Here is a 10,773-nt window from a genome sequence, read left to right as displayed (position 1 = left end):
CAACTCCTAGGGTAAATGTGCTTGCTGGGGAGATCTGGGTTTTGTCTAGTTCCAGTTGTGATTCTTCATAAAGTAGCATGGAACTGCAAACATGAAACATGCAGAAGACAAATTTGTATTTTATGTGAGTAGTTCTGTTCAGTGGGTTACTGCTTTTGTCACAGAAATACTTTTGTTACTTGCAGAGTAAAAACTGCAATACTTCTAATATTGCACAATGAGCCATAAACCAACACCAAGATACAGCATGCAAACATAAAAACCTAGGGGCATATTTAAGAGTCTCTAGTGCCACCATAGTGTAATTTTTGTTACGTTTAGGCGGCGCTAAAGTGGCATTTTTCCCACGCTATATTTAAAAAAGTGGTGCAATGCATGCATTGCGCCACTTGGTAAACCGTTGCGCCACATTATGCCTGCGCCAGGCATAATGTATGCAAGGGGGGCATTCCCCCGTTGGGGTGTGGGGGAGGAATGGCATAAGGAAATCTAAGATATTTCCTTCTGCCATTTCTTATGGTCATTTTTAACGCCTGCTTAGGGCAGGTGTTTAAAGGGGGCTTACATTATTTATAATGGGCCCCTATGTACTCTGCATGAGTTGCACCAAAATGTTGGCGCTACGCATGCACAGTACATCAATAGCGTAAAAACCAAATGACGCTATTGCCCCCTACCCTGTGCCATGGTGCGTTGTATTTTAAATGCAGCTCACATGTTGCACCTGTTTTCGGTCAAGAGCTCGCTCCACCACGTCTGCAGCACCACCTTGCTGTGTCCGTGTCCCTGACCCCCGCCCACGCTGCTGCTAGGGAGTTCGAGGCCCTCCTCCACCCGCAGGCATCCACCTGCGCCTCATCCCTGGTGTCTAGTGGGCTTCTGGTAAGCTTCGCTAGACTCGTGTGCATTGTGCCGTTTTCGCCGTATTTGTGACTGTATTCTGTGCCTTGCTTTATTGTGCCTTTTGCTCCATTTTGCTTCCATTTGTGCTTTTGCTTCCATTTGTGCCTTTTTAGACTGTTTTTCCACTTTTTCTCCCCTTGTGCGCTCCCCCTTGCCGCTTTCCCCTGCCGCTGCTTCCCTGCGGCCCCGCCCCCCTCGCGCCCCCATTCGCTGCTCCCTCCCGCCTCCCAGCTGCTCCTCTCTCCCCACTCCCTTCTTAATGGCTGGTGCTGCGCGTCGAGGGTTAGTGACCTCTAACCTGTTTTCGGTCAAGAGCTCGCCCCCCCACGTCCGCAGCACCACCTTGCTGTGTCCGTGTCCCTGACCCCCACCCACGCTGCTGCTAGCGTGTTCGAGGCCCTCCTCCACCTGCAGGCATCCACCTGCGCCTCATCCCTGGTGTCTAGTGGACTTCTAGTAAGCGTCGCTAGACTCGTGTGCATTGTGCCGTTTTCGCCGTATTTGTGACTATATTCTGTGCCTTGCTTTATTGTGCCTTTTGCTCCATTTTGCTTCCATTTGTGCCTTTTTAGACAGTTTTTCTGCTTTTTTGCCCCTTGTGCGCACCCCCTTGCCGCTTTCCCCTGCCGACTCCTGGTGGCCCACCGTGCTGGGACCCCCACCAACACCAGCCAACCACGCACGCAACCTGGGTTTCGTCCTCGACTCCGCACTCACCATGTCCAAACAGGTCAACGCAGTTTCCTCCTCCTGTTACAACACCCTCCGCATGCTCCGTACAATAACAAACGGATCCTGACGGAAACCAGAAGAACGGTGACCCAGGCCCTCGTCATCAGTAGACTAGACTACGGCAACGCACTCTACACAGGCATCCCAGCAAAAGACATCCGATGCCTCCAACGCATCCAAAACACCTCCGCCTGACTGGTCCTCGACGTACACCGCCGATGCCACATCTCCCACCACCTGAAAAACATCCACTGGCTCACCGTGGATAAGAGGATCACCTTCAAGCTCCTCACCCACGCTCACAAGGCACTCCACAACGCCGGACCAGACTACCTGAACAACAGACTCAACTTCTACGTCCCCCCCGCCAACCCCGCTCTGCCAACCTCGCCATCGTTCCCCGTATCCAACGCAAGACCTCCGGTGGCAGATCCTTCTCCTACCTTGCCGCCAAGACCTGAAACACCCTCCCGACCTCCCTGCGGCAGACCCAGGACCTTCTCACCTTCAGGAGACTCCTCAAGACCTGGCTCTTCGACCAGTAGCAGCACTCCCCCCTCTCAGCACCTTGAAACCCTAACGGGTACGTAGTCCGCTCTATAAATGCTGTGATTGATTGATTGATTGACATATGGTGGTGGTAGAGGCGCAAGGAAAGCGGCACTGCACTAGGAACAGAGCCACTTTTCTTAAATCTGCCCCCTACTTTTTTCCTCAATCTTTTGTTATTCCAAAGTTACTAAGAAGGGTTTCTTTAGGTAGTAGTAAAGTCTTATTTGTAAAACAGCCCCAAACTCTGTGTTATTAATATGAAATGTTGAACATATTAAGATTTTAAGTGTTTGTTTTAACAATTATAATAAATAAGAATGATTTATAAGTAACAAAAGCCAGTAAAAATACTAACCTCTGACTTAATTAACACGTGATCTGATGTATATCAGATTCTGATCAATAGATATCACATGAAGTAATTTAACAATAATTAGGTAAAACTCGAGAAAACACCCAGCCGGTTCCATTTTAAAACAAAACTGAAATAAATATGTGAAAGTTGCTCTTGAAATAATCAGTAAATCATCCACAAACATTAGTAAACACTTTCATCTTTTTGAATGTAACGATCCTTGTGAAGTAATCATATACTAGTTTGAAATCATCCTCAAATCATCAAGAGCAAAGTCATCTTCTGAAGTCATCAGACACTAATTTTCAAGTCATCCTCAAATCATCAGGGACAACCACCTCTAGAGGAGACATCAGGTACTCATTTTCATGTCATTCTAAAATCATCGGGCACAAGTTTCTAAGCTTTGCTGATGACTTTGAGAGCTTGATGATGTCTGATGATGTGAAAATGACTTCTAATGTAGTTGGATGATCATCCAATGACTCTGGGATGGCTTCTAAAGTAATCCTGTTTGACCTGGGTATGAGGGAAGAATTTTGGCATTGTGCTTGAGTGATCAGTCTAATGCTCTTATCATTTCATGGTTAGTGGTGCTTAACTGTGTGATGTATGAAAGACAAGTGAGAGATAGAGCACATGCGAATTACATGGTCGGCTGCTAGGAGTTACTATACAGTCTAAGACAGAGGGTTTGGTGATGACCGAATCTTTAACCCATGTCCTGATCTGGATACAACCAATAAGACACGCGTTCGGTGAATCATGTGGGGCCCAGCGAGAAGAGAGAAGAGAAAGATCTGCCTGGACGTTCTACTTTACAGTAAACACCTGTGCAAGTCGTTGCTGGACCAAAAGAATATTTATCACTTTAGAGTATCCAGGCTTGAAGGTGGCGAGGCGTGAGAGCAGATCTTGAAGGAATGGGCTATGAAGAAGCTACCCATGTTATCACAGGTTACATGTCAGATCTCTTTATGCATTGGATGCATGTCCTCTTTGGTACGAAGGGGTCTTATTTAGGTGGATTGATGGTGGCTGCCTGAAGGAATAGCTGATTCTTGTGGTGTTTTATTTTTATTACAGATAGTCCTTCTTACGATAGCTCTACCAGAACAAGTCTCGGTTGCAGTAGGCAGCTCTGTTCTGTTTTGGTTACAGGCAGCTGATTACCCACAGTGGTCATTATGAGGCTGTCCTATGGCCCATGGTGTGAACCCAGGAGTGGAATTAACCCTATCCATAGAGGTTTACCATGATACGAGGCATAGGTGTAAGGGATGCAACCAGGGCAGGTTAACCATACCCACAGAGGTCACTATGATACCCGATAGGGGAGTTGGTGCTTCACTGCGCCAATCGCCAAGCTCGATAGGGTAGATCATTAGAAGCTACTCAAGAATTAAAGGCTGTGTGAGTCTTGTTCTTGGAGGCCGATTGATTCCCTGACTTTAGAGGGGCAAGGGTTCAGTCCAAGGTCCTTTCCAGGTCTAAAAGGTCCAAACAATGAAGGTGCTACAAGAAGATACCCTTCACCTTACTAGCATTGATGCATGCAGCCGGCAGTCTGCTCTGAGAGGAGGGGTTAAATAGGATAGGAGGTTCCAGTTTGAAAAGGAGGTAACATGACTGGACCATGGTTCCCTAAGTAAGCACAAGGGTAGGAAAGAGAGGGGAAATAACTCTTGTGGCCAGTCAGGCAGTGGAAAGAGACACACACTACCCGGCATTAAAAGATCAACAAGTGAATCTCAAATGGAAATCTGAGGGAACAGAAAAAAAAACACACATAGGCCCTTACTTTGACCCTGGCGGTCTTTTGACCGCCAGGATTAATGTGGCGATGTCACCGCCAACAGGCTTACGTGTATACCGCCACATTATCAGTGTGGCGGTTTGGCCGCTGCCAACCCGCCACATCTTCACTCATACCGCCATGGGGGTATGAACCGCCAGGCCAGAAATGTTCATCTCTGACCTGCCGGTCCTCACAAGACCACCGGTGGTATAATGAGCCGGCCTACCGCCATGGTATCCTCAGCAGTAGCACGCCACAAAAACCATGGCAGTCTGGCTACCGGTGACAGGGAATTCCTTAACTGTCACGTGTAGAAGGCTCGCCCACCCCTGCCCCAGCAATCACCCAACCCCCCCACCCCCACCCACCTAGAGTCACAGCAACCTCCACCAGAGGCACAGTGCCCCACATCCCCTAGAGTCACAGCGGCCCCAACAGAGGCACAGAACCCCCAACCCCACCCCCTCCCCACATACATGCACACACACACACATGCACCACGCATACACCCATTTACTTACACTTCCATACATCCATTCACTTACACTTTCATATACGCATTCACTCACATGCATACACATGAATACAACCACGCATACACCACACATGCATACAACCATGCATACACCACAACACTCACAGACGCATTCACACACGCACACACACATTCATACACACACGCAGACACCACACACTCACACACAACACCTCCCACCCTCCCACCTCCTCCCCTGTTGGATGCACGACTTACCTGGTCGTCTGAAAGGGACCGGGAAGGGGAGGGGTGCTGCTACCACTGGCAGAACCCCGCCAGCAGGACATCGCCAGGCCATATTATTTGTCATAATACCGCTTGTGGAGTCCTTCTGGCGGGCGGTGCAGGTGGTAGCACCGCCCAGGCGCCTCTGACCGCCAGCATGGCTGCTGCTGGATTTCCGCCCAAGTTGTGGCGGTCGGGAGACTGCCAGCACTGGTGATCGCCTGGCACCCGTGGCTTTGGCGGTCTCACTTTGAGATCACCAAAGTCATAATGTGGGCCATAGTGTCTTTGGATGGCTTCTTGGTTCTTCCTAACCCATGCACCCAACACCCTATGCAGTCCCCACAATATACAGTAATGATCTCAAATAGATTTTTACCTATTACTACAAAGTGATCTGCAGAAGCATGGCATGGTCCTCCTTAGAATCACTGAGGTCAAAGTAACATAAATTAAACTCACACCAGTCCCTAGTACAGCTGTCTTGAATACAATGTTCACTTTCACTGCATCACAATCTGCACAATAGTCAAAATGTATGGTACAATTAAAGCATCTGGAACTTACACGTCAGACATGTGACAAGCATAAACTTTTACTGGGCCCTTTTCAACTTTTCATGGTCCTGTGGCTTTCGATGTAAAAGAACATGTCTGAAGTGAATGACCGCTCTTTATCCCTTGACTACTATTGCCCTTCTATAAATACCAATGGCTTAAATGTGGATCTTGCTGTTCGAGTAGTAGCAATGTAAAGTTTATTAGTCAATTGAAACTATAAACATTGTTAAATCACACAGAAAACACAATAATAATCCATAAATCCTGCGAGGAATGATTGGTCATCAGACCTATACAATGTGCAAAATTGCACTAAAATGCCGATGTCTTCATATTTAATATACAAAGATGGCCCCAACCCAAGTAATGTGTAAGTATGCAGTACACGCAACAACTGCTAGTGTACCATCCTATAGGAGGCTAAAAATGATACACCATGATATCTGAACGAACATTATTTCAGGTTAACTACATTACATTTCCCTAACAACTCCACCATTGTTCTGTATCGATGTCAAGAGCTTCTCTGAAGGGCCTTCTGCACACTCCATCCTAAGCTCTTTCACCATATATGAACAATTGTTCAACACAACACATAGATTATCATCATATATATACTAAAAATATACACCGGGGTAGGCTTTCCCAATCCAATATAATAATTTTAAGAAAAGTTGATATGTAAGGTGCACCCGTATGGATCTCGTCAGCGAACAGAGAGGGTCTAATAGGCCCGGACACATGTAACCTGACAATGACCTACTATTATACATGGTTGATCTTGGCTTCTGCAAAATACAAAAAAATGCACAAAAAGGTCAAGAGTACTCGTAAATGATGTATAAAACTGGCAGATATTTATATAATATACTATAATGCACAAGGCATTCAGCAGCTGCTGGTACCACCTCATATAAATAGTTAAGAAAAACTAGTATAATAATAATGGAGAATGGCGGGATAGAGAACAATTCAGATTATAAGGGTCCAGATGTAGAAAGCGTTTTTTATGGTGCACACTGCGAAATTCGCAGTTTGCGCCATGCAAAACACAGATCGCGATGCACATTCCCATTTTGTGAGTCGATACCGACTCGCAAAATGGGAATGCGACTCGCAAATAGGAAGGGGCCCCTTCCTATTTGCGATTCGCACCACGATGCAGAATTGCTTTGTGACCATGAACGCAGTTTCAAAGCAATTCACAGTTAGCACCCATGTCAAGTGGGTGTTAACTCATTCGCAAAAGGGAAGGGGTCCCCAGGGGACCCCTTCCCCTTTGTGAATGTCGCCCCCAAAAAAAATTCAGAGCAGGCAGTGGTCCAATGGACCACTGCCTACTCTGAAAAAACGAAACCAAATGGTTTCATTTTGTTTTTTGTATTGCAACTCGTTTTCCTTTAATATTAATGAAGTGGGTCTTTGCGACCCCCTTGCGATTCGCAGAAGGTGTCTGAGACACTATTCTGCATATGATTTTGTGAGTCTGAAATTGCGAGTTGCACTGACTCGCAATTTCCGATTCGCAAATACATATCTTACTACATCTGGCCCAAGGTCCCTAGCAGCCTGCCATAGTCGATCACAGCCTATATGGCAGACAGAATTACGCAAATATGTGAATGTACTCATCTATAGCTTACAGGGCTAGCAAAGGTTTATATGATGCACAAATAAACAAAAAAGTTTACTGATGCTGATATTTCATCATGTGGGTGGTAAGAAAGGCAGACCAAACAAGGAAGCTAGTGGTATAGGGTCCATATTACAATGCCCCTAGCAGACCTCCATAACTTATTAAGAGAGGTTCAGAAATGTCAGTCTCCCATCTGGAGCCTTCCTCACCCTCCATCTTGATCTACTCCAGTGTTTGAGGTGCTAATTTAATGTGAGATATAAAAATATCTAAAAACTGTATCAATCGAACATTAAGCATAATATTTCTTGGATCTAGTGACTCAATTATAGCTGATCTACAGGTCTTAACCTTAACTACATTAAATTATGTTCGCAGCAGGCTTCGCGCTGTTGGCCAAGAACAGGACTGATGCAGATTATGTGCTGCGCTGTTTTGTCCACTTGATGGCATAAAAAGCATTTCCAATCCTCTGGTAGTTCATCTTTTCTCCACTTTGGAAGGAAGTCTAAAGTTGGAATATCACCAAATTTTAAAGCCAGTATTTTCTGCTTCATCTTCAGAGGGTGGGTCGCTTCCAAGAGAGGGGAGTCATCATAGGATTCCAAGACCAGCCACTCATGTGAACGCTTGGCCACTCTGCCCTCATCATCCAGCCAGCTTTGCAATGTAACTGATTTATTTACTGCCCTTCTAAAAGCATGGCTGGATGTGTTGAAGCTCCATAATTTCCCAAGCTCCAGCTTTTTGTGGTTCTTGTCAAGATACTTTTTGTACTTGCATTCCCTCTTGGAAGATTAATTTCAGACAGATTTCAGGGTCTAGTGTACCCTCAGAGGCTAGCCGTAATTTGTGACAACATTTAACAAATATTGCAGGCCTGGCAAGTGTCTGCTGTGTCAGTGAAAACTCCAGCCTGACTTGTGCAGGCAATGCAGATGACGGTAATCGAAAAGCTTGCATGTAGGATCTTACCATAATTCTATCAAGAAGGCTGGCCTCTGCGCCTATCAGAAGTTATGTTCCATATGTGAGGATAGGTAACTATTTAGCCTTCATTACTGAAACCAGTGGCTGGAGGTTATTTCCCTGAAAAGATTTTGCTAGCATAACAAAAGCGTGGTTAAGAGCCTAAACTTTATTCTCAATCACTTCTCTCTGAGGAGCATGTAGCTCTTGTGTTTATCTTAACTCTTAAGTTTCATCAATAATATCTTCATTAAGATACCATTTATATGTATTTAGCATACAGCAATTAAATGGGATAACTTTTGTCTTTTTGCGATTTACTTCTAACTCATTAAGCTCTACATATGATCCAAGGCAGGTTAGTAATTTATGTAAGCCTATTCTTGTATTACTGAGCAGTCGGAGATCATCTGCATACAAGATATTTGACAACAGCTGGCTACCGAGGCTCGGGGTATGAAACACCACATCGTCAAATCCAGTGGAGAGATCTGCAAAATATGAGTTTAAGAGAAGGGATGCCAAAACGCAACCTTGTTTTAATCTGTGCCTTGCTGTTCTTGAGGTACAAAATTAGGCCCAGATTTGCGAACATTGAACAACTGAAGTTTATGTGCTGCTTTGAACGAAAGGAAGAGAGCAGAATCCCACCATATATGCAAAGGCATTTCTCAGTTCCGCTCTCTACATGTGCTGTTGCACTTTGGCCTGTCAGGTACCTATGCGGGCACTCTGTGTCATGCCACGAGGATGCCTGCATTGCAATAAGGATAATGTTTGTGCAGGAACGGGTACCTTACCACACAAAAACTATTCTTAGAGGCTATTTCCACTTTGTATGTGTGCTGCAGAATGCAGCATACAGACAGAGAGGAAATAAAGAGGAGAGCAAAATATTTTTCTCCTCGTTACACCAGCCTCAGATAAGCACACTATGTTGGTGCAAACTGTTGACTGCGTCTCTTTGTAAATATGGGTTTGCAAAAAGATCCATGGGTGGATGCATTTTACGCCCATACACCACCTGCGGAATGCGTGCCTGATGCAAATTAACACAAGACAGAGCAAAACGCTGTGTTGCATTACTTTTCATTACTTTTTGCATTACTTTATTTTACAAAGCCACACACATCCACATTTGCATGGCTCAGTAAATATCAAAAAGGATTTCGCTTCGGGGCTGCATCAAAAAAGTGACAGAAAATCTTTCTAATTCTGCTGCTTGCAGGCGGTAGGGCCAGGAAATAATTTTTTATCATTCAACCTTGACGCCGATCAAGAGAGAGAAAGGAAGAAAAGAGGGAAAGAAGGAGAAAGATAGGGATACAGAGAAAAAGGGAGAAAGCAGGGAGGGATGAGAAAGAACCGACATCAGTAACATGAAGAGATAGGAAGTGTAAGTAGGTGGATGAAAGAGGCGTAAAGCAGAAACAATGCCAGGCAGCTTGGCATTTGGCAACCCCAGCGTTTAGCAGTACAGGTGGGGGGCTCCTGAGAAAATCTTTGAACCCTCCATTAATTTTTTTATGAATTAAACATTGTCTGTCTGTCCTGCTTACTCTGAGATGTGGCTATGGACAAGAAATGCTGAATCTGTATGACAAAGTAATATAACAAACACAACTAAAAGGATAGCTCCACCCCAAAGCAATACTTTAGAAAACACTGAGGTGTATATTTTCGCTATATATTGACCAGTAAATTTAAGATTACAAAGCAAACTAGGGATTTTAGCACCTTCTGGAGCAGATCGAACCCAAGTATTGAGCCTAACACGTCTACCTCCCGGCTTTGCAAAGCTGAACTACTGAGCCCAGTGGGCCACCATAACTTAAACAACATGTTGAAATAAGCAGTGATCGCTCACCAATGCCAGAGTAGTACAAGACTTCGCTTTCAGTTTACTGAAATAGTCTCACAGCAGTTTACTCATAGACAAGAGGAAGTCCCCCAGGTCTGGGACCGTTAACAGTAACACAAAGATCATGTTTCTTAGAAATCCTGAATTCGAAGGGCAACTGCTAAATTCACAGCAAAGAGATCAACGCACAGGTCAATGTTGCAGATTCTGAAGCTTTCAAACACTTCATTTAACTCCTACCAACAAACTCACGACTCAAAGGAATCAGCGGAACCACATACTTAATTCATCCTAAGTGGTCACAATGGTGTAGGACAAAATTATTTCATGTCAAAATTCAGCTTGTCTAAAGTTCGAAAATGTCAGTGGCCTGTACCTCGAAATGGAGTGCTTACACTGGAAGTAAAATGTCAGCTATTGTTGAGACAAGAATGTTAAAACCAGTGTTCGCAAAATCATCTCATATGGACAGAACGCAAGTGGTACAGCAGCAAAAGGCATTTATCTTTTGCTCCTTTGTGCCAGGTAGAAAATAAGTATTGAGACAGAACTCTAATGGATTTTCTGTCCCCAGGTGAAACAGGACAGAGGCCTAGGGGGTAAGCTCTCTTTCCTCCAATCCATCCCTGAACTCCACTGAGACACAT

The 10,773-nt window shown here is 45.0% G+C and overlaps 1 protein-coding gene across 1 annotated transcript in view; it reads left to right on the top strand.

The window, feature by feature from the left end:
• The window catches only part of LOC138282357 (potassium voltage-gated channel subfamily G member 2-like), a 913,601-nt gene that overhangs the window by 533,324 nt on the left and 369,504 nt on the right, over nucleotides 1-10,773 (top strand). The window lies entirely within an intron of this gene.

Source organism: Pleurodeles waltl, chromosome 2_2 (assembly GCF_031143425.1).
Source record: "Pleurodeles waltl isolate 20211129_DDA chromosome 2_2, aPleWal1.hap1.20221129, whole genome shotgun sequence".
Lineage (NCBI taxonomy): Eukaryota > Metazoa > Chordata > Amphibia > Caudata > Salamandridae > Pleurodeles > Pleurodeles waltl.
Note: the sequence above shows the minus strand (reverse complement) of the source record. Positions and strands in the feature narration are given on the sequence as shown.